The sequence below is a fragment of the Euphorbia lathyris genome, chromosome 8 (genome assembly GCF_963576675.1).
Source record: "Euphorbia lathyris chromosome 8, ddEupLath1.1, whole genome shotgun sequence".
Lineage (NCBI taxonomy): Eukaryota > Viridiplantae > Streptophyta > Magnoliopsida > Malpighiales > Euphorbiaceae > Euphorbia > Euphorbia lathyris.
The window spans coordinates 370378-394637 of NC_088917.1; positions in this window are offsets into that span (position 1 = coordinate 370378).

Sequence of the window (24260 nt, forward strand, 5' to 3'; positions counted from 1 at the left end):
CCCTCTCGGGTCGGTGTGCGTCACACGGATCTGTTTCAGCACCAAATCTCCTTCTTTGATAGGGCTGGTCTTGACTTTTTTATTGAAAGCCCGAGTCATCCTTCTTTGATACAACTGTACATGGTAAAGGGCTTCCATCCTTTTCTCATCAACTAAAGCCAACTGCTCGCATCGCCTCTTTACCCATTCCGCCTCGGGAATTTCTACTTCCACTGCGATTCTCAACGATCGCTTTTCGATCTCAATCGGCAGGACTGCTTCTGTTCCGTATACCAAGGAGAATGGTGTTGCCCCAGTCGAGGTTCTGACTGTCATGCGATAAGCCCACAACGCGAGTGGGAGGTGCTCATGCCAATTTCGATGTGATTCCATCGTCTTTACGAGGATCCTTTTAAGGTTCTTATTAGCTGCTTCTACTGCCCCATTAGCCTGTGGATGGTATGGAGAAGACCTGTGATGTTCAATGCCATATTCTCGGAAAAGATTCCTTACTTCCCCCTGAAACTGGACTCCGTTATCCGTGATCATGTGATGAGGCACTCCAAACCTGGTGATCAAGTGTTTTTCAATGAACTTTCTCATCTGCTTGGATCCCAGTTTGCTAAACGACTCTTCTTCTACCCACTTGGTGAAATAATCGATGGCGACTGCAACAAACTTATGTCCGTTCGAAGCGTTAGGCCTTACTTCGCCGATGATGTCAATGCCCCAAGCAGCGAATGGCCAAATAGGTGCTAGAACGTGTAATTCCATGGCCGGAAGATGACTGCAATCGCCGTGGATTTGACAATCGTGACATTTCTTCGCATGCTCGTTACAATCTCTTTCCATGGTGAGCCAATAAAAGCCTTGCCTAATAATTTTCTTAGCTAGTACTGCTCCTCCCATATGGGCTCCACAAATTCCCGAATGTACTGATTCCATCGCCTCGCGGGCTTCCCCCGCATCCAAGCATCTTAGTTGTAATCCATCAACGTGCCTTTTGTAAAGCAAGTCGTTGTGGATGACGAACTGACGGGCTAGCCTTCTAATCACAGCTTGATCCCTAGGTTCTGACTCTGCCGGATATGTTCCATTTTTCATGAAGTTCACGATATCGAAATACCACGGTTTTTCATCTGCCCCTAACAGCATTACGTCTTCGTAGCACGGTTTGTGAGATCTTCTCAATACCAATGGTTTCGAAGCAAGGTTCCGGGGGTTGTCCCAAACTGACACCAAAGTGGCCAAGGCATCCGCGGCCTGGTTCTGAGCTCGAGGAATGTGATAGAAGCGACATTCTTTGAATCTCAATGCCAACCCTCCTAGCTGATCTAGATACGGACGTAGCCTTTCTTCTCTCACTTCCCAGTTCCCTTGTGCCTGTTCGATGATCAACTTGGAGTCACCCCAAATTTCGACATATGATGCTCCCAGTGCTGCTAATGACTCCAAACCATAAATGCACGCTTCATATTCGACCATATTATTAGTAAGAGGGAAGGATAACTTCTTCGCCATCGGGATTCTTTCTCCTTCCGGTGAGATAAGTAGTACTCCTACTCCGGCTCCACTCGAATTAACTGCTCCGTCGAAGAACATTTTCCATGGTATGACTTCGATTGCGTTCAAATGTTCATCGGGGAAATCATAGCTTACTTCTTCCTCTTCTGCATTTAGGGGTTGGTTAGCCAGAAACTCTGCCACGACCCTTCCTTTGATAACCTTCTTCGTCACATATTCAATGTCAAACTCGGACAAAAGCAACAACCATCTGGCTAACTTCCCCGTCAAGGATGGAGTTCGATATAGATACTTCACGGGGTCCATCCGAGAAATAATGATCACTTTATACGATTGGAAATAGTGCCGCAGTTTCTTTGTCAACCACACCACTGCCACACATGTCTTTTCGATCATGTTGTATTTGAGCTCATACTCTAGGAACTTCTTACTCAAATAATACACCGCGTGCTCCACACCGGTGTCTCCCTCTTGGGCCAACATTGCTCCAATAGATCGCTCTTCCATCGCTACATAGAGGAGAAGCGGCTTTCCCAGTTTAGGCGGTCTCAGCACTGGCGGATTAGACAAGTAACTTCGGACACTCTCCAACGCTTGTTGACACTTATCATTCCAAACGACGGGTTGGTCTTTCCTTAGCAACTTAAAGATTGGCTCGCAGATTGCGGTGAGTCTTGCTATGAACCGGCTGATATACTGTACCTGCCCCAGAAACCCTCTCACTTCCTTCTCATTTCTCGGCGCCGGCATTTCCTTTATAGCCTTTACTTTATCAGGATCTACCTCGATTCCCTTATTTCCGATTACATAGCCTAAGATTTTCCCCGATGAAACGCCAAAAAAGCACTTCTTCGGGTTTAACCTTAGCTTGAATTCTGCAATTCGGGCCAAAAACTTCTCGAGTGCGGAAAAATGCCCTTCTCTTGTCTCTGATTTGACCATCATGTCATCCATGTAGACTTCTACTTCCTTGTGTATCATGTCATGGAACAGGGCTGTGGCCATTCGCTGGTAGGTTGCCCCGGCATTTTTCAAACCAAATGGCATCACTCTGTAACAGTATGTTCCCCACTCTGTTGTGAACGAGGTTTTCGCTTTGTGCTTTTTGGCCATCTGAACTTGCATGTAGCCCATGAAACCATCCACATTTGTGTGTAAGACGCTTGATGTTGTGCTGTCGATCAATACATCGATATGAGGCAAGGCGAACTCATCCTTGGGGCATGCCTTGTTAAGATCTCTGTAATCTACACACATCCTCACTTTGCCATCCTTTTTCGCGATGGGCACTACATTTGCGACCCAAGGGGGATAGTCGATCACTTCGATGAATCCTGCTTCTAACTGCTTCTTCACCTCCTCTCTGATCTTATCTGCCCATTCGGGTCTCATACGTCGGAGCTTCTGCTTTACGGGCCTCGCCTCGGGATATGTTGGAATACGGTGAGTTACGCTTGATTGATCGATTCCAGGCATGTCTTCGTATGTCCACGCGAATACAATTTCGTATTTTTTAATTATTCTCTCAAATTCTTTTCTCTCTTCAATAGTTAGTTCTTGAGCAATTTGTATAAGTTTAGGATTTTCATCCGTACCAAGATTGAAAGTTGACATTTCTATCGTATTGATTTCAAATGTAGGCATGTTATATGAATGAGAATGCATGGAATGATCATGATCAACATCAAGCAAGTAAGCAAAATCAGAATTCATTTCATTGATAGCGTGGGTGATTACATCATCGGACTCAAACAAAGCAGTAATACAATTTTCATCCTCAATATCTTCGGACTTCTCATATACTCTCGAGGTACTAGGCTCAATTTCAGCTCCTGTAGTCGCTTCAATGGTAATGACCTGCTCCTCGGCATTTGAATCCAGCATCATGATCTCCTCGACAAAGCAGCTTGCCTTTCCTTTGCCCCAGTCGGCGACATCATTGAAGATTTCAAACCCTGGCAGAATCTTTCCTTCCGTGCTAGTCCACGACTCGGAGGTTCCCGAATATGGCTTTCCATGCCCCTCGCTTACAAAATGCTTCCTTAAGCCTATTTTTCCTTCTGCACTCATGTTGGATGGACTCCCCTGCTCATATCCCAAACCCCTCCGGGTTTTCTGACTTTTAAAATCCGGAAACTCCGACAACCCTTGATGGTGTGCTCCTAATCCCATTCCCGGGATGAAACCTCCTTTCATCATCTTCACCACATCGGTGGTCATGCTCGACTCGTAAATCCCAGAGACTTGGAATCCGGAGAAGAGTTGAGGCTCAATTCCCAATGCTGCCACCGAGCTCAATTTCTCAGCTCTAATTGTTACTATCTCCTCCGCGAAAGGGAACTTGATCATTTGGTGGAGCGTGGAGGGTACACCTCCCAGCTTGTGGAACCAAGGGCGTCCCAACAACACAGCAAAAGTTACCGGGATGTCCAACACTGTGAATTCAGTCTCTTCTTCATGCGGCCCTACTTTCAATTTGGCCTTGAAGACTCCTTCAATATGCCTACGGCTGTCATCGTATGCTTTGATCACTGTTTCAGAAGCTGTTAAGTCTCCTCTCTCCACTCCCAACTTCGACAAGAGTTTCAACGGACAAACATTAATGGCCGATCCATCATTGACCATCACACAGCTAGTCTTCTTCCCGTTAATTTCCGCTCGGATATACAATGGCTTGTTGTGAGCCTTCCCCTCTTCTGGGAGATCCTCGTCGGTAAATGTGATCTCAGTCCTCTTTCGAGCCATAATTGCCCCTACTAGCACTGCCGGCTCAGTGTCGGTGGAAATAACCAAATTCTGCAACTCCTTCATCAGGTTCTCACGATGGTACTTAGAATGGCATAAAACTTCCCAGACCGTAGACTTAGCTTGCGTCTTCTTCAACTGTTCGAGAACTTGGTCATCGGGCTTAGGAGCCGTCATTACCGCAATTTCCGGCTCATCATCTGATTCGTCCCAGATGTTAATAGGAACCCTTCGATTAGCATCCTCCTCGTCCGAGGAACTCGCCCAAATCCTTGGGGCATGCCTTGGGGCATGCCTTGTTAAGATCAAATCCATGACGTGAGGAACACTCGGATTCAGGAAAAAGGGATCCGCCGATCCATACAAGGCCCAACCTATCAACTCATCATAGTCGCGGAGGGACACCCGGCTTATCCTCCTTGCGACCAACAGAATAGCGCCTTGTTGTATGCACATAAGCTGCACCTTATCGCTCATTGTCTCATTACACCGCTCATAACGGTGCCTCCACCTCCTAGCATAATCCACAAAATGTTCCTCGGGGAATTGCCTAATCCTGTCTAGATCATCCAGGGATCCCATCCATGGAATGTACATTTCATATCTCGCCACAAAGGCATTTCGGAGCGGTATCCAATGGCACATCTCTTCCTCTGACAGACCCTGATGCCACAATAAGGCTTCTCCCATCAAGGTTTCCGGAAAATGTTCATGCAACTCACACTGTGGGAATCCAGCGTTATACATATGATCGCGGAATATCCTCGCATGCTCTACAGGATCCCGGTATCCACCATACCTAGGCATCGCTAACACCACATCAGGTGTTTGGTAAGACGGGGAATCAGGAGTTTGCTCTGCTAGCATCCATACCGTATATTCCTTGATAAATCTCTTCGTCATAGCTGCCCAATCGGTCTTAACATACATCGGCATCGACATGTACCACATCAGCGGTTCACCCATCAATGAATTACAAAACAAGATAGTGATCTCTTCCTCTTTAAAACCCAAGGCTGTCATAGCCGACAAATAGAAGTGAAGGTGCTCCATAGGGTCCTTATTGCCGTTATACTTGCTCACCCTTGGCAATGGACGCTTGATGGGTCCAATCTGCATTGCAAAGTGCTCCGCGGTTCTATCCTCAGCTCTCTGATACTTTTCAAAAAACAAATCCGACAACCGATCCCAATCGTGCTTGCAAGAGTCGGGCAATGAATGGAACCATTGCAAAGGCTCGCCTACCAGCGAATGGTGGAACCATTGAGCAATTTCATCTACCCCGAAGGATTCAATAAACATGTCGTGCATATACTCATGCAAGTGCACTTCGGGATCCCTTCCTCCACTGAACAAACCCAAATTTGGCACGATAGTCCGAGACGCCCCTTCACCGGTCTCTTCGGCACTATCCTCGTCATATGGTGCTCCATCATCTGATCCCTCCTCCATTGGTTCTTCCTCTTGTTCCTCACCCAAGAAGGACACATACAAACCATTTCCCACATTGCTTCTTTCGACGGAGTCCAACAACTCCTTTACATCTTCCTCAAAAGATTCCATCACTACAGTTTCCGTCAAACCAAATCCGATCACGCTCACCCTATGATTAGGCAATGGATTGCGTCTAACGGAAGGGTTTGCTGACGAAGGATCAGCTATCTTCTTCTCCTCAATCAAATCTTGGATTTCGTGTTTCAGCCTCTCGCAATTCTCAATCGTATGTCCATAACTGCTGTGGAATTCACAATACCCTCTAGCCTGAATCTGCGGAGTAGGTTGAGCTTTGTTATACGGGGTAAGGGCTTTCAACAACCCCTTCTTCTGCAGACGTTCAAAAACTTTCGCATAGGTCTGATCGAACTTGGCGAACCGCCTCTTTTCGATAGCATTAAGATCAACCACTTTCACTGTTGCAGATTCCGTACTCGCGCTAGGCCCTCCGGCACTATATCCAGACTTCGTCCACTTGGTATAAGCTTTCTTCGGCTCCCCATCGCCTTCGACAGTCAAGGCACAACTATACATCTGATTGAAATCTGTGAACGGCATATATCTCAACTCATTCTTAATATATGGCAACGTATTGCCAATCACCATTCGGATCTGATCTTGCTCAAGCGGCTTCTGTTTCATGACCGCGGCCTTAGCCCCCCATCTCTTCACGAAGTCTGAAAGGGATTCCCCAGTCTGCTGCTTAGTGCTCTCTAACTCTTTCAAAATGACTTCCAACATGGTGTTAAAACTATACTGAGCGATGAATGACTTCGCTAACTCCTTCCAATCCTTCTTTGTCACCATTGGCAGCGCATGGAACCATGTGAGGGCAGCCCCCTCCAGGTAAGTGTTAAACATCCCCAAGACTTGATCCTCGGTCAGGATCGTGTGCTTTATTACCGCAACGTACTGATTCATGTGAGCGGTGGGATCTCCAGTTCCATCGAACTTTTTCATGTCAGGGAGCCGAAATTTCAGAGGCAAAGCTGTTGCTGTCAAGCAATTCTTCAAGTTATAGAAATCTTGACTCCCGGAGCTTCCTCCGTGCAAGTTCTGCACTTCCTGTGTGATGTGTTGCCTCCACTCCTCTTCCTTAGCTTTCTCCTTCTCTAACTGTTTTCGGACATAATCCTGATAATCCTCCTCATTCCCAAAGCGAGGGCCATCGTTCACCTCATTCTCAGCACGCTTACTACCACTCTTGTTGTCCTTCAGTGCTAACTCAGCTAGTTGGGCCAAGATTGCGGCCAGCTGGTCATTGATATTGTTCACAGAATTCTCCAATTCAGCCACCTTCTCGTCGGTTGCAGACATACTGACGAAAGACTGAGTATACTCGGATGAAGACGATTCAGGAGCCACAACTACTGATTCGGAACTGTCTACTCGCAACTGATCAAACTGTCTGACAAGCCGATTACTCTCGCGAAACCACAATCGCTTAATGATGACGTCTGCGCGAATGGTATCCATTAGTATGTATGCATGATTTCATATGCATGATTCGTGGTGTGTGCGTTTATTTATTTACGATTATAAGATAAGAAGAACAAACGTTAGTTCTATTTACACGTATCACAACATCTCTCTTCCACCCTTATTCCTCCACACACTCGTTGGTCCAGGTCTCTTTCCTAGGATTTTGGTTTTTTTGGCTCACATTGCGGTCCAGGGGACGCGTGATGCCGTCGATTATTGCGGGAAAATAAATCATTCATCAGACAATACAGTTCGTTTTGACGTATCAACGTTCAGTGACTAAAAAATCGACCAAGTTGGATTGTCCTTTCGGAATAACTCGTCTTTCGTCCTTTCGTGAGATGCATTAATTCGGGTTTTGACTCCCTTTGAGCGTATCTCAGTTTTTAGACATGGTCCGAGTTATTCTTCTAGTCCAATCGTTCGTTATTGTCAATGACTCGTTCCCTTTTATTCGTATGGGTTCGTGTCTCGATTTTTGGATTACAACGGGATCTTTTGGATCTATCAAGAGACGTAACCACGTGTTTATTTAGTGATGGAATCACTTTTGGATTTTATTTTAGGGAACGGACTCATCGCGTAACGTGTTTGTTCTTAGCGTCGAGGATCCGTTTGCTCATTTTGTTATGTGAAAAGACGGCGAGTCTTATTTTGAGCGCACGATAATCTTTCGAATAATTACAACTCTTTGTTCCTCCCAATCTACGGGATATATTATCTCAGTATGGTTATAGAAAATAAACATTTCGTTGAATCGCGTGTTTATTCGAAGCGAGGATATCACCGTTTTCTTTCCTTTAGGCACGATTTAAGCAAACACGTACATCGGGCCATATTTCTTGCAGTTTTGGTAACGGTCGAAATGATCGAGTCGTTAGTCAAAACCCGCAGTCTCGTCCATATGGCGCAATTATATGGTTTGGCTTGATTCGGCTTCGAGATTTTAAACGGGGTAATACACTCGTTCGAGGCACGTATTCAACGGTATTGGTTTATTTTCTTTAACTACTCTCGGGATTGACATATATCGTAGATTCGGAATGATTTTGGTCGTTTAGTTCATTTTTTTCTTCTTTATTTTCTTAGTCATCTGTACGGACACATCCATTTCTCTTAAGAACGACACGAGGCATAACGTAAAAGCTCGTCTTTCATTCGGAAGGGACGGGCTACTTGTGCGAAACTTTTCACGTTACAACAAGGTCGTTCGAAACAGAAATGTTCTTCGTTTTCGTTTCGTCGTGATCTCGTTTTATCCTAATTTATTTAAAGAATGTGAAAAACGGCTACCGTTAATATAGTCTTTTGTATCGAAATGTAATTATCCTTAACACCGAACCGATTCATACTAATACGTGCTTACGTCATAACGTATTTCCTGAACACGTGCCTTCGTCGGGACACCGAAAGGGACAAGGTGGGTCGCACATGTTCATTCATATGAGATGACTAAGTCGTCTTTAGTTCAAATCGTTTCGATGTTTTAGGGTAATTAGTATGTCGATTCATGAGTATATATTAACGCATCGTCTCATTTTCTTTACATAATTTAGGATTAGACACGTATCATGGCGGTTTGAAAACACAAACTGATTCATTTATCACATCAAAAATAGTAACGGGTAATCCTATGGAAACTTCTAAGGCTACTATATGCTGACACGGCTGACCGCGGGACCTCACAGGACCGCACAGATTCGCCCCTAACGAATGGATGGGGACCCTCTGGTGCCTTACTGTAAGGGGGAACTTACGCTATCCTCTTTCGAGCGACGAATGGACTCTCGCTAGAGGTTTCGCGGAAATTACCCAAAGGGTTTGCAATAATGCTCGTGAATGCATACGAAAAGAAGTAAAACGATCCGTCCCCGTTAAGGGCTTAGTGCATGCCTTCCGGAATCAAATTTCTCGCTTCCCCAGCAGAGTCACCACTTGTTAGACGAGGTGTCGCGGCCTAATCTCCCGGGCGGACCGGGGGGTGGACAACCTCATGGCGACATAAGCGGTGATTGGCACCGAAAGCAACCAATCGCGGAATTATTCAAGCTGCTCGGCAGGACCGGAGCTCGGAGATATGGAAGAGTCGCCACCCACGAATGGGAAAATGAACACCGATCCCTTGCGGGAGACCGGTGTGGGTTCGGGAAACTTAGGTACGAGCCGAGAAGGCTAGCTCCTTTCCGGAGAAAGGCTACTAGGCACCCCGACATCGCCCGATTATGAACCACCGGCCTCCTACTCAGCATGTTAGGCGATAACGGACTAATCGTATACTTCTTTAAGTTTAAAATTCATTTGAAACCCTTTTCTTTCTCTTTTTGGAAACCATTTTGAGCATATGATATTGAAAAGCCACATTAGTAAAGAATCACCCATTTATGTTTATACATACACAGAGAGGGGGAAGAAAGAAGTGATTTATTTACAACCGTATTTAAATGTTATGTTGTGTGTCTATTCTACATTAACTTATTTCCCCAAAACGATGTTTATTACATGGTTCGCACCTTAATCGCCGTTGGAACGATTTAGGTGCGTTTTAAAACCCCGTTTGATGAAGCTTACCCGAGTCGCCGTTGGAACGACTCGAGTAATTGAAAACGTTAAAGTAAAAGCCTTTTAATAAGAAAACGTGGTTAAACATACAAGTCAATGTTATTTTGTACAAATTCATTAAGAAAGCGATTCAAAATCTCCATTATTAACAAAGAAAACGATTTTGATTACAATGTTCGCTTAATCCGTCGTTGGAACGGACTAAGGTTTTAAAACGTGGTGTTTTGAAGACGATTTGAAATATCAACCAAAATGACTCTATTTATCTACATTAGAGATTTAAGAAAGCTCATTAGCTTAAATAATTTAATTGAAAATTCTCTTTTTGTGACTTATTTTCCCCACTTATTTAATGGACTCTCTAACTATTATAATTACATCAATAAACACATTTAGGCCCAAAAATTAATTTTTCCAAGTGAAGCCCATTTGAAACATGGACTTATAAATGACCAAAAGAGATAAAGAAGATAATATAGATATATATTTACACATTTTAGCCCAAAAGACATAAAATAAGAGTAAAAGAAAATATACTATCTAATACATATATAAGAAAGAATAATGAAAATAATATATTTATACTTTAAACATAAGAAAATAGTGAATGAAATTCATAAATAGGAAAATAGCCTTTATCACTCAAAATAATTTTATTTAACAATAATTAAGATAACCCAAATATACCCCAAAACTATATATATATACATAACTAGTATAATCCTAATGTTAAAAAGACTATATGTTCATCCCCCAATATCTACTAATTATTTCCCAAAATGCCCAAGTAAATAACATTTAAAATAGAATTTAATGTAATTTAAATGAATAATAATAAAAAAGAAAGTAATATGTACATATACAAAAAATTAGAATAAAAATGGAATACCAATCTCCTAAAATAATTATATATGTTAAAGTTTTAAAACAATTTGAAAAGAATATATTACATAATTATATATATATATATATATATATATATATATATATATATATATATATATATATATACTAAGGATTAAAAGTCTAAAAGTTAAGAAAAATGGACTGAAATGGTATTTTTTACATTTTGGCAGATTTACCGACGGAAAATCCGTCGGTGAAAAGCATTTAGTGACAGAATTGACAAATTACAGCAGCACTCCAATATTTTCCAGATTTATTCAAAAGCTTTAAATTAAATCTAATTCAATAGTTTTGGACTTCCGAACTACCAAAGATGGATCATAGTCGAACACGGAAGTTCCTAAAACGATGTTTTTATTTTAAAATGTTATTTGGAAACCTCTTTTAAATAAAAAAACTTATAATTACAACATTTTCGATACCCGAACTACCTTTTTATCGGATCACGGTTCATATTGGGATATCCAAAACGAGGTTTTTATTTTAAAACAAAACCGAATTTTATTTAACACGAAACGAAAATTAAATAAATACGTTAATTAAATAAAACGTGACAAAATAAATAAATAACTAAAGGAATAAAAACTATAGCATAAAAAAATAAATAGAAGGAGAGAATAAATTAAATAAAATAAAGAGTCTAGTCCTCGGATAATACCTTTAATTCGGTATCTGACAGTCGAAGCCGATTGATTCCACGAACCGCGAGCTCCAGTTTTTTATGAAAAATTTAGTAAAAATTGAACTTAGGAAATTTAGAGATTTTCAATTTTAGGAAAAAAAATATTTTTTTCCCAAAAAATCCACTTCCTCTCTCTAGAAAAATATCTAGTGTGAGAAAGCTCTCCCAAAAATCCCTCTTTTTCACCTTGGGATCTGTGCCCTTATATAGGGAAACAGATCCCGGAAAAATGGGCGACGCCCAAAAAAAATTGGGCGTCGCCCATTGTGGTAGGGCGGCCGCCCAACATGAGTTCGGCGGCCGCCCAACGCGAGGTTGGACGCCCGCGCCCAACCCTCGTCGGGCGTCCGCCCAACCCTCGTCGGGCGTCCGCCCGACGCGTTGGGCGTTCGCCCGACGTGGTTGGGTGCCCGCCCGGCGACCCTCGGGGCGTGCCCTGCGCCGTCGGACGCGTGCACCCCGCGGACGCCGAGCGCGCGTTCCGCGCAGCTAGACGCTCGTACGTCGCGGCCGCCGAACGCGCGCCCCGCGCTGCCAGGCACGTGTGCTCAACGGCCCACGAGGGCGCGCACCGCAAGCGGTCCCAGGCATTGCTCGGGCGTCGAGAGCGTGCCACTCGCGGTGCGTCCGACGGACGCCGCGCGCACGTCTCGAGCCGTCAAGCGGGCGTTCGACCATCGTCGTCCGCGTGCGGGATGCCGTTGTGTGCCCGCGTCGTGCCGTTAATTTTCCTCAGCTTATTATTCTTTATATATTTTTCAAAACTTTCGGAATCAATCGCTTCGACCGTCTTGTTTCAGGTTTTCATCACAGGTCCTCCGACTCGGTGTCTACAAGTGTTCCTTTCCAGAATTTGTACCTCGCTCGATTCTTTACTTCTGTTCATTTTCCTTCATCAATATGTCGAACCCTGACCTCGACTTCGCACTATTCGACGAAAATTACGTCCGCGAGGTCTCCCATGAGGTCGAGGAGATGGTTGATGAAGCTTCAACCAGCTCTCCTGGGTCTGATTCTCATCCCGCCGACTTCCTCCACCTGGCGAATACAACCGATGAGGGCCTAGGTTTTGACCCTAAAAAGTTGATTCCGCCACCTATCCCAACCCCCCGTTTATTACCGAAGAAGGACAGGTTGGGAAGTCTAGTTTGTCAAGAGACAATTGACGATTTGCGGGAGCAGTATCCTTGGCTCCAAGGCCTCGAAACCCTTATTCCCGGGGAGGATAAAGGACCGGGCGACTACCCAAAGGGGTATTTCACCATTTTCGTCGCCCAGATCATCTGCGGCTTCACGTATCCGCTGGCGGATGAGGTTGCCTCCGTCCTTGGCGGTTACGGAATCGCACCCGGTCAGTTGCATCCCAATGGATGGGCCGATTTAACTCTGGACAAATTTCTGGCGGATTGTCTGGAGGTTCCTTTCTCACTCAAAATTTTCTCCAAGCTTCATCATTTCAAAAGTTCGGCGGGGTATTTTACTTTCATCCGTCAGAGCGGTTACTATGGTTTTGACGAGAAGCTGAACAAAATCCGCGAGTGGGACCGATCTTATTTCTTCATCAAGTTTCACGAAGGGAATCCGAACTTCCTTCGCCGTTGGGGCCGACCAAATGTAAAGAGTTTGAACTTCGGTTACCCCAGCGAGGAAGAATCCGCTGTGATCAAGTTTTTGAAGGGTACTCCTCCCTTTGTATGGACATATGATCAGGCTTTCCACATGCTAAGGAGCCGAGTGGCGATTGCCTATCGCGAGGGGGATCACGTTGTCTATATCCCTTATCGCGTTTTTGTACAAAGTACTTTTTATTTCCAAGTTGATGATTTCTTTTAACCCTTTGTAGGGGTGATCCTTTATCTCAACTCACTGCAGATCGGGAGGCTAAAGCCCTAGCGAGAAGGAAGAGGCGAATGGAGGGAAACACTTCAGTCGCAGGGGCGAATTCTCCTGGAGGGGCGATTACTTCTATCGAGGCGGCTTCTCCCGCAAGGGCCTCCGTTTCACAAGGTCCAGCTTCTGCTTCCGAGGACCTTCCCTTAACTAGGAAGCGGAAGAATACTGCGGATACAGAGTCTTCTCGTCCTAGAAAGAAAAACGCTTCTGTGTCCCTCACTGTTGGCGGTACACATGTATCCGCCTCGTCCAAAGGAAAAAGCAGTACACCAATCCACGAGGTATATTGATCTATTCCCCTTTTTTATGTTGTTAATTTTTCCTTATGAGTTATCTGCTGTTCTCCTGATCTTTCTCCTTATGCATTCGCAGCCAATTCCCGATATCAGCGGGTGGTGGACTAGGACCTTTGGCATGGCTGTGAGCTTCTCGTGTAGGGACATTGTTTCTTCCATATGCAATGTCCTTGGGCGACTCCCCTCTGCTTCCCGCGTGCGAGAGCAAGTGCCGCTTCCTACTGCTATGGAGGGGATTGAGAAGCGGGCCATAGAGGTATATTGTTACTTGTGATATTCTCTTTCAAGGATCTTGCATTTGTAGTAACCGCACATTTCTATCCACTCTTATTATCTGCGAATCATCTTTTATGCAGATTATTAACTTCGCGGAGGGTGCTCTCCTAAGGGACACTGAACGCGCTAAAGAGTTGGAGAACCTTGGTACTGAATTGGCGACTCAGAAGTCGCTTTATGATGATGTCCAAGGGAAGGTAAAGGCTCTTGAAGGCGCTTGTCAGAAGGTTATGAGCGAGAAGGAGGAAGCTCTCAGATCCCTCCAGGCTAAGTCCGACGAGCTGCAAAAGGTCCTTGATGATCTAAATTCATCCAAGGAGGCTCTGGAGATGCAAAAGAAGAAAGCTGAGGAGATTCTAGCCGAAGATGGTGCTCGCATCTATTGGTATGGGGAGCGAATTCATGCTGCTTATGAGCATGGGCATCCGGATCGAGTACTTAGCCGCCCCAAGGTTCCCATCCTCGAAAAGGATCTAACTGAGAAGTAGGACAAGCTGGAAGCCGAGGATGCTGATATGGATGAGGTACTCTTCTTAGATTGGCAGAGTTTTCAGAACCCTCCAATTAGCTGCGAGATCCCTACTCAGAACGCGGAAAAAGAGGCACCACAAGACCTTTCTCAGCCTGAGCAAGAGGTACCGCCCTTTGAAGCGGTTACTGATTCGAGGGTTGAGGATTCGCTTGAAGCAGATCCGCCCACTGGAGGAGATGAGGGAGCCGCTGAAGGCGAGGAGGGCCATAGTGGTGAAGGAGAGGAAGCTGTAGCATAGTTTGATTTATATCTGGACTGTTGTATGTAACAAACTGCCCGTATATATATATTTTCTTTTTCTTGCCGCTTTACCTATACGTGCGATTGTTGCTTTATTCATTATTGCCCTTTGTTTTCATACGTGACCCTTGCCCTTTTGCCGACTCCATATTTGTATTTCCTCGTAGTTTAGTTTCGTTTCCGCTAGGGTGGCCAGACCCTTTTTGCAATTTTTTGAGTACTCGTTAATTCGCTTAATTTTATGCCTTATCATATAATTTTTCTTTCGAAAATAATATAATCATAAGGTTAATCATAAGGTTTTGCGAGTGATGCGTAATCATGCATCCGCCTTTCTTTAAGAGGCAACACATTTATGTGTTTTTAAGTTCAACCATAAGGTTTTTACGAGTGATGCGTAATCATGCATCCGCCTTTCTTAATAGGCAACACATTTATGTGTTTTTAAGTTTAACCATAAGGTTTTTGCGCGATTTACTCGCCTTTTGTTTGTAGATAACACACTGAAGTGGTTGTCCTAAAAAGGATCCGCACTCAAACGCCGTATGCAACAATTGAATATCTTTATTGATAAAAGAAAAGACTTTTTGTTACATTGGTATATGAAATGTGCGGGATCAAAGCCTCATTAAAACCTTTTATCAGAAAACCCAGTGGGAAAAAACTCATAAAAGGAAAAAGAGTACTCGTCATTTCCCTGAACTACCCGGCCCGTTTATATAGGCGCAGATTTTCTAGATTCCAGGTGCGCGGGAGCTTTTTTCCGCTCATTTCTTCTATTTCAAAAGTTGATGGTCCCAGCTTCTTGGATACTCTGTATGGTCCGATCCAGTTGACGCCTAATTTTCCTTTGCCATCTCTGGATTGTATTTTGTCCGCTTTTTTCAAGACCAAGTCGTTCTCGTTGATTATCACTTTTCGCACCCTTCTGTCATGATATTTCTTGATTCTATTGCGGTACACTGCCATTCGCATGTAAGCTTTTTCTCTTCGTTCTTCAACAGAATCCAATGCATCTCTAATGTTGATAGGATTTTGTGTGTCGCAATAATAAATTATTCGATCTGTAGGCGACTTGATTTCAACAGGTAGGACTGCTTCGGCTCCATAAACCAGCGAGAAAGGTGTTTCACCAGTTGCTGCTTTTACAGAAGTTCTGTATGCCCATAACATATGGGGTATCTCATCCGCCCAACCTGTTTTTTTATCACCTAGCCGCTTCTTGATACCTTGAATCATGGCCCTGTTGGTAACCTCTGTCATACCATTCGATTGGGGATGGTTTACGGAAGAGAAATGATTCTTGATCCCCATGCTTTCGCAGTATGCTTTGAACTTGACACAGTTGAACTGGGTGCCATTGTCAGTTATAAGCTTTTGCAGGATTCCAAATCGCATGATAATGTTCTCTCATAAGAACTCGATCATTCGTTCAGGTGTTTGAGCGGTTACTGCCTCCGCTTCTACCCATTTGCTGAAGTGGTCAACTACGACTACCAAGTACTTCCTTTTCTTTGTCGTTTCTGGGAATGGACCCACTATATCGATTCCCCATGTTGCGAATGGCCATGCCGTCATTATAGAGATTTGTTCAGCTCCGGGAACGTGCTTTTCATTCGCATGGATTTGACAGCTGTGACATTCCGCTACCATCTTCTGGGAATCCTCCATCACCTTTGGCCAATAGTATCCCATTAACTTGACCTTTCTTGCCAACGCCGCGGATGCTTCATGTGCGCCGCACATTCCTTCATGGAGTTCTCGCAGTACGTAGTCTCCTTCATTGCGGCTAACACATTTCAACCATGGACATGTATATGATTTTCGATACAAAGTTCCATCTCGAATTGAGTATCTCGCTGATTGTCCAATTAGCTTTTTCTGGCTAGGCTTTTGTCATCTGGCAAATCTCCCTGCTCCAGATATTGGCGGATAGGTATCCGCCAATCTTCATCATCTTCCAGCTCTTCAATGACCATAATCTGATCGACTTCAAATGCCGGTGCGGATCTTATCTCCAAATTGCATGCTTTTTGATTCCATGGTTCTCTACTCGCCGCTGCTTTTGCCAGTTCATCAGCCTTTGTGTTTTGGCCTCTTGGAACATGCACCATTTCCCAGACGACTCCCTTGTGTGTTAACTCCTGTGTCAATCTGCCGACTATCTGATGGTATTTGACCAGATCTTCTTGTTTCACCAGATAGTTTTTTGTGATCTGATTTATCATGAGTTTAGAATCGCTGTAGATCACCACTCTTTCTGGCGTAAGTTCATTAAGCAGCTTCAATCCGCATATCATTGCTTCATACTCTGCGGCATTATTGGTAGTTTTGAAAGTTAACTTTGCCGCATAGTATAGGCGAATAACCTCCGGGCCTTTGATGACGACTCCCAATCCAGCCCCATCTGTGGATAATGCCCTATATGTGAACATGCTCCACTCTTCTTTTTGTGCCTTTGGACGTTCATCTTCATCCCACGTGAATTCATTCACGAAATCGGCAAGTACTTGACCCTTTAGTGCTGGTCTTCCTTCGTAGCGAATATCGAATTCCCCCAGGCGAATTGACCATTCCATTAATCGGCCGGATGCGTCAGGTTTCTGCAGTAGCTTCCGCATTGGAATTCCGGTTCTCACAATGATAGTATGCGCCTGAAAGTATGGTTTTAGCCTAGCCGCCGTGGTTATCACCGCGAGAGCCATTTTGTCCAGCTTCGAATACCGAAGTTCTGCATCCTTCAAGACCTTGCTCACATAGTACACTGGATATTGTTGGCCCTCTTCTTCTCGCACCATTACAGTGCATATCGCCATACTGGTGACGGATACGTAAAGAAATAAATCTTCTCCGTCCTCCGGCCTGCTCATTAAGGGCGGATAGCATAGCAGTCGCTTTATACCCTCAAATGCCTCTTGACAATCCGGCGTCCATTCAAAGGACTTAGATTTTTTGATGGCATTGTAGAAAGGTAGACATCTTCTAGCCGAGCATGATATGAATCGCCCTAATGCCACCAACCGCCCATTTAGTCTTTGTACTTCTCTTACGTTCCTCGGAGTTTTCATCTCCATTACTGCTTTAACCTTCTCAGGATTCGCCTCAACTCCCTTGCCACTAACAATGAAACCCAGGAATTTTCCTGCCCTTGCTCCGAACATGCATTTTTCTGGGTTCAACTTGAGGCCATATTTGATTAGCACTTCCAGGATTTCTTTGATATCCTGCGGGTGGTCTCGCATCTTCTTGCTTTTGATGATCATGTCATCTACGTAGATTGAGAAGTTCTCGCCTGACTTGTCTGAAAATATCTTGTTCATCATCCTCTGGTATGTTGCTCCTGCGTTTTTCAATCCGAAGGGCATCACCTTGAAGCAATAAGTCGCCTGATGAGTTATGAATGATGTTTTGATTTCATCCGCCTTCTCCATGGGTATCTGGTGGTAACTGGATTTCACGTCGGTGAACGATAAAGCTTCAAATCCTGCAGTTCCATCTACCAATATATCAATGTTAGGTAGCGGATACATATCCTTCGGACAAGCTTTATTCAGATCCTTGAAGTCGACACACATTTTGTACGTTCCATTTGGCTTTTTGACTAACACCACATTGGCTAGCCACTCCGGATAGGTGACTTCTCGAATTGCGTCTGATTTTAGCAAATCCGCCACAGCTTTTTCAATCGCCTTCTGCCGCTCTGGAGTGTGTCCTCTCTTTTTCTGTCGCACTGGGGTTGCACCTTTGTCCACATTCAAACGATGGGTTGCTATATCTGGACTTATTCCTTTCAGCACTTCATTCGGAGCGGCGAATGCCGACTCGCATTGGATCAACACCTCGGTAATGGCTTTCTTCGTTTCCTCGGGGAGTCCTGCCGCTATTCGTACATTCTTGTCATTTGAGATGGCGAATAGTTCTGTTTCTCATAATGCTTCTGCCGGCAACTTCTCATCAACTTTATCCTCTTCACCTGGCTTTGGTTCAAGTGACAATGTATAGGCTTGTTGAGATACAAGTTGATCACCTTCAACTATGACTCGCCCTTGGTGTGTTGGCAAATGTAATGTCAAGTGCTTCATTGAGATGAGCGATTCCGTTTCCGATAGGAACGGACGCCCCAGAATTATGTTGTAGGCCAACGGGAGATCAACAATTGCGAATTCTAGATCACCTCGCCATTTTAGATTCTTATCGCCCATTTCTGCTTCCAACACCACTTGTCCACTTGTTTGAGACGATTGACCTCCAAAACCAGTTACATCCATGAATGTATGTTCCACTCGCTCATCATTAATTCCCAACTTGTTGAATGCAGTCCGAGTAATAACATTACAAGAACTGCCAGTATCAATAAGGACCCGCTTGACGTCCCATCCTTCTACAACCATCGTAATCACCAAAGCATCCGCATGCGGCTCCGTGATTCGCGCAAATGAGTAATTGAGGGCATCCCCCCTATGCGTGTTGCTTTTTCGCTGTTTACGGCGAGCCTTTTTTATTGGCGGCTCATAGATCCCGCCAGCTATCATGTTTATCACCCCTTTCTTCTGTTTCTTTTCGGGCCTTGCTTCTCCCTCATGCGGGAGCGTTGTTTTCTCATCAATCGTTTCTTTTCTTACGAATTGGCCTAGCTTGCCCCTCTCAATCAGCTTTTCTATTTCCTTCTTCAGTTCATAGCAATCGTTCGTGTCATGGCCGTTCAATCTGTGGAACCTGCAATATTTGTTAGGATATCGCCCCAAACTAGTTCGGCCTTTCGCCTCGGGGAACCGCACATCCTTCTTCAGGGGGTTCTTTTCGATCCAAAGTAACACCTCCTGGCGAGTCGTATTCAATGGTGTTTGATATCCTCCCCCTTGAAAGGAGCGATCGCCTCTACGAACAAAATTACCCTTGGACTGGGTCTGGCGTCGATTGTCCGAAGTGGATCTAGCAGCATCTCTCTCTCTCCGGGTTTGAGCTCTATGTTCTCTGTTGACATCGTCCACTTCCATGAATTCCTTTGCTATCTTCATGAGTTCGGCCACTGTGCGCGGCTTGTTGCGGATGATTTCCTCCCGCATGCTCCAATCCGTGGTTCCATCCGCCATGATGTTGCGGATGCTCACGATATCCGGGTTCTGCAACCGCACCAGAATATCATTGAATGCGACAACAAATTCCCTTAGGGAATTATAGTTCCTCTGTTTGATCTCCTTCAGCTGCCTATCCGTCACATCTGCCGCTTTACAGCCCACGAACTTGGCACAGAAATCACGACTGTATTGATTCCAGTTGTGAATAGATTCAGCAGGTAAAGACCGAAACCAATCAGATGCCGCTCCGCCCAAAGTGGTCGAGAATAATCTGCAAATTATACTTTCACTCGCTCCCGCAACATCCATTAATTCTCTGTAGTTCCTGACATGAGCCTCAGGATCAGAATTAGGATCCCCATAGTATTTAGGTATCGCCGGGGCCTTTATCCTGTGATCTGGTATAAATTCTCGCAACGACGGAGCAAAAGGCGAATCACTCTGCACCTCTGCTCTCGCCCTAGGCGTGTACCCCATTCGCTCCATCATGTTCCGTAGTTGATCTTCCAACTCAAGATTGGGTATTCGCCGAACCTCTTCCATCCGTTGCTGGTGAACTCTAGGTGGCATCCACCCGCCAATTGACGTTGAGATTTGTTCTCGCCGTGGTTCTAGCCGTCGTCCGGTTATAGGATCAAAGTTCCAGGTGTGCTCCTGCCCAAACGTATTCGCCCCAGATGCCATTAATTCTGAATGCCCGTTAACCAAGGGTTCCGTGTGTTGTAGTGGAAGGATTCCTGGCATTCCCGATGTCGGTTGGGATGTTTGCCAGGTCGGATGGATCGTCATACTAGGATCGTGGTACGAGTAGTTGCTTGGATGGCTGCGTGGGTTCATGCGACTACTCTGACCTATCTGGGTTAGCTCTCGAGATGGCTGCGGAAGCGCAGATATGGCGGCAGTAGTCGATGGTTGTGTGGAGACAACAACAGGTTGTTGAGGAGCAGCCGCCACGGCGGTATTATGATCGGCCATTGCGGTTAACAAACTAATCATTCGATCCCCCGCCGCTTGGCTCATATTTGAAGCCAAGACTTGTCCTGCCATTTGTACGAAATCGCTATTGGACATCTCCATTTCATTTTGCACTTGAACCTCCAATAAGGGACTCAATTTTCCCGAAGGGCTTCACGAGCTAGGCACCACATGCTGCGTACTTGCAGGTTGCGAATTCGCAATCTGTGGACCCCTTGAGTTCATACTAGTGGATCTGGTTGTAACGCCGGTCATTCGTGATGGTTCTGACATGTTCTTTGTGTACCTTTAACCAAATGTTGGTAAAAAAAGGTCCACGCTCACCACACCAATGATAACTTGATGGATCCGATTTGATGATCTCCGCCGTAGTTACCTGCAAAACAGCACCGGAGACAGGATCTCCGGGAAAACTCTCCGACGATCAAGTCAGTTTTTGTAGGAGGGTTGGTAAATTGACAATAGTATTGTGGGAAAAATGTGAATGTACCTTTCCCCCTTTGGCCTTAGGGCTTTTTATAAGTGTTCTTAAGTAACCGCCGAGGGCGGTTACCCCTTCCAGGCCATGTTCCGAGGGCGATTACTCCTTTTTAGGTCATGCCCCCTCTCGTGGCTTTCGTGGCAACAAACGTGGTATCGTTTGTCCTGAGTGGGAGTTTTAATGCTCCATTTAGGAATTCGGGGCGGTTACTCACTTCACCCGCTTCCTCTATTCGGGTCCCATCCCATCTTAGACCATGGATCTAAGTATGGGTTGGGCCCGTGTAATGAATTCGGCCCGGTTTGGCTTCGCGGGTCATCAATTGCCAAACAAATGGAGTATAAACAATTGACGCTTAATCATTTAAGACATTAAAATAGATATCATCTCCAAAAATATATTATTCCTACTAATTTCTTATTTATTGTTATATCATTAAAATTATAATTTATTGTTATATTTACCAATAGTGAAAGGAGATGACTCTTCAATAATGAATTGTTAATAAAAAATGAAATAAGGACGAAATTACGAGGAGAGAGAGTCTCCTCAATAATAGAGAGGAAACAAAGACTCTCATGGTTTAAGAATAGTATCTCTCATTCCCATCCCCGTTTTGATTTTGGGAGCAAAATGTCTCCCAACCCAATCTTCATCCCTGATATTTCATTTCAAGGATTTCCCATTCCCATTAGTTTGGATTCCCACGAGTTTCGGAGAATCTGTAACGCCCTGATCCAATACCATGTAGATATTGTCCAATTTGGATTCACACTTTACTAATAAGTTTCAGTAACTTCTCTCCATTTTCGGAGTGGGATTCAGTTCATTCCTGCCCCCATCACCATCCTTTAGGGCCGCTCCTTATTCATGCCTTCTACCCGATGCCACCCACTCCGGATCGAATCGTTACAGGACACCAGTTTCCGTTTGGTTCATCCCGAACCTCACATCATACGTGGAGAGTCCGCTCTCATACCAATTATAACACCATGTCCAATACCATGTAGATATTGTCCGCTTTGGTCCAAATCCAACACATTGGACCTCACGGTTTTAAAACGCATCTTCCACCTTATTAATAAGTCACAGTCACTCTCTTTCCATTTCTAATGTGGGATTCAGCTCATTCATACCCCCATCGTCATCCCGTAAGACCGCTTCTCACTCAGACCTTACCTCAACACCACCCACTCCGAACCGGCCATTTGGGAATCACTTATTGCCACCCCTCCTACAGAGAAAAAATTAAAAGTGTTCCTAATGCCAATACTATGTAATTATTTATGAAAATAATCCACTTAATAGGATTATTATTTTTGTCATCTATATATAATATAAAACAGTAACAATAGAGCTGAGGTGTCATTTCCTCATTTTTTACTGATAAAAAAATATAATATATAATATATTAATTTTAATTATATTATTATATTTATCTATAAAAATATTGTTTTATCCGTAGTATATCTAAGAGTTCTACGAAATTTAAATTAATCCCTAAAATCTCTCTAATTCTCTGCATATCTAATATAATATAAAACAGTAATGATGGAGTTGAGGTGTCACTTCCTCCTTTTTTAGTGATAAAAAATATAATATAATATATAATATATTAATTTTAATTATATTATTATATTTATCTATAAAAAGATTATTTTATCCGTACTATATCTAAGAGTTCTACAGAATTTAAATTAATCCCTAAAATCTCTCTAATTCTCTGCATATCTATATATATATAATATAAAACAGTAACGATAGAGCTGAGGTATCACTTCCTCCTTTTTTAGTGATAAAAAATATAATATAATATATAATATATTAATTTTAATTATATTATTATATTTATCTATAAAAAGATTATTTTATCCATACTATATCCAAGAGTTCTATAGAACTTAAATTAGTTCCTAAAATCTCTCTAATTCTCTGCATATCATATATATATATATATATAATATAAAACAGTAACGATGGACCTGATGTGTCACTTTCTCATTTTTTACTGATAAAAAATATAATATAATATATAATATATTAATTTTAATTATATTATTATATTTATCTATAAAAAGATTATTTAAAGTAAATGTGAAAATAAAATGATAATATTTAATTTATATAGCACCTTTATATTATTAATTATAATTATTAGATTATATTTTTGTTAATATTTATATGTTAAGATGAATCTGTGCATCGCACGGGCCAAAAACTAGTTTATATTATTTCTGTACAGTAACAACCATCAAAAAAGAGAAATATACAATTTTCAACAGTTGAATTATCCCTTTCAAGTTATTAGCTTAGTATAATTGTTTTCTAATATTTTTTTTATATAAAAGTGCTTATATCATTTTTGTTAGATAAGAAAATTAGTACAACATGTATTAAGTATAATATATGTCTAATATATGATTCACGAAGGTAAAAAAGAAAACTACTCCTTTCGTTTCATATTACATGTCTTTTTAGAGAATTTTTTTTTGTTTCATATTACATGTGATATTATATGACCAATACATATAAAGTCACATTCCGTGTGCTATAAAATGTGGGTTTATGAAGATTAATTAAAATAATAGATTTATTATAAAATAAATAAATTAGTAGTTTTTTCTAATATTCTTAATTTCCGTACAACTCTTCAAAAAAAGACATGTAATACAAAAAGAAAAACAATCATTAAAGGTTTATTTTCTTTAATACTCTAGCAACCGCTTAACAAGTAAATTTTTTTAACATAATCAAAATAGTAATTATGCATTTTAAAATGAATTAATAAATCAAAATTGATTTATTGAATATAAAATTAGATAAATTAAACAAATTTATCTTATAAAAGAAAAAATAAAACTTCTAATTACGTAATACAGTTAATTTCAAAAAAAAATCTGGTTTCATTAATTTGTAGATGGATGTCCGTGGTTTTTTTGGTTAAAAATAGGAGACTTTGATTTTTTTTTTTCCATTTACAAAACAATGGTTTTTAAGTTTGCATTGTCAATTTGACCGTTGATGAACCTCAAAATAGAGATCTCCAAAAAATGATGATATTTGAGATAAGGTACCAAAATAGGCCTATGATTTTTTATCTCATTTATGTGTTATTTGT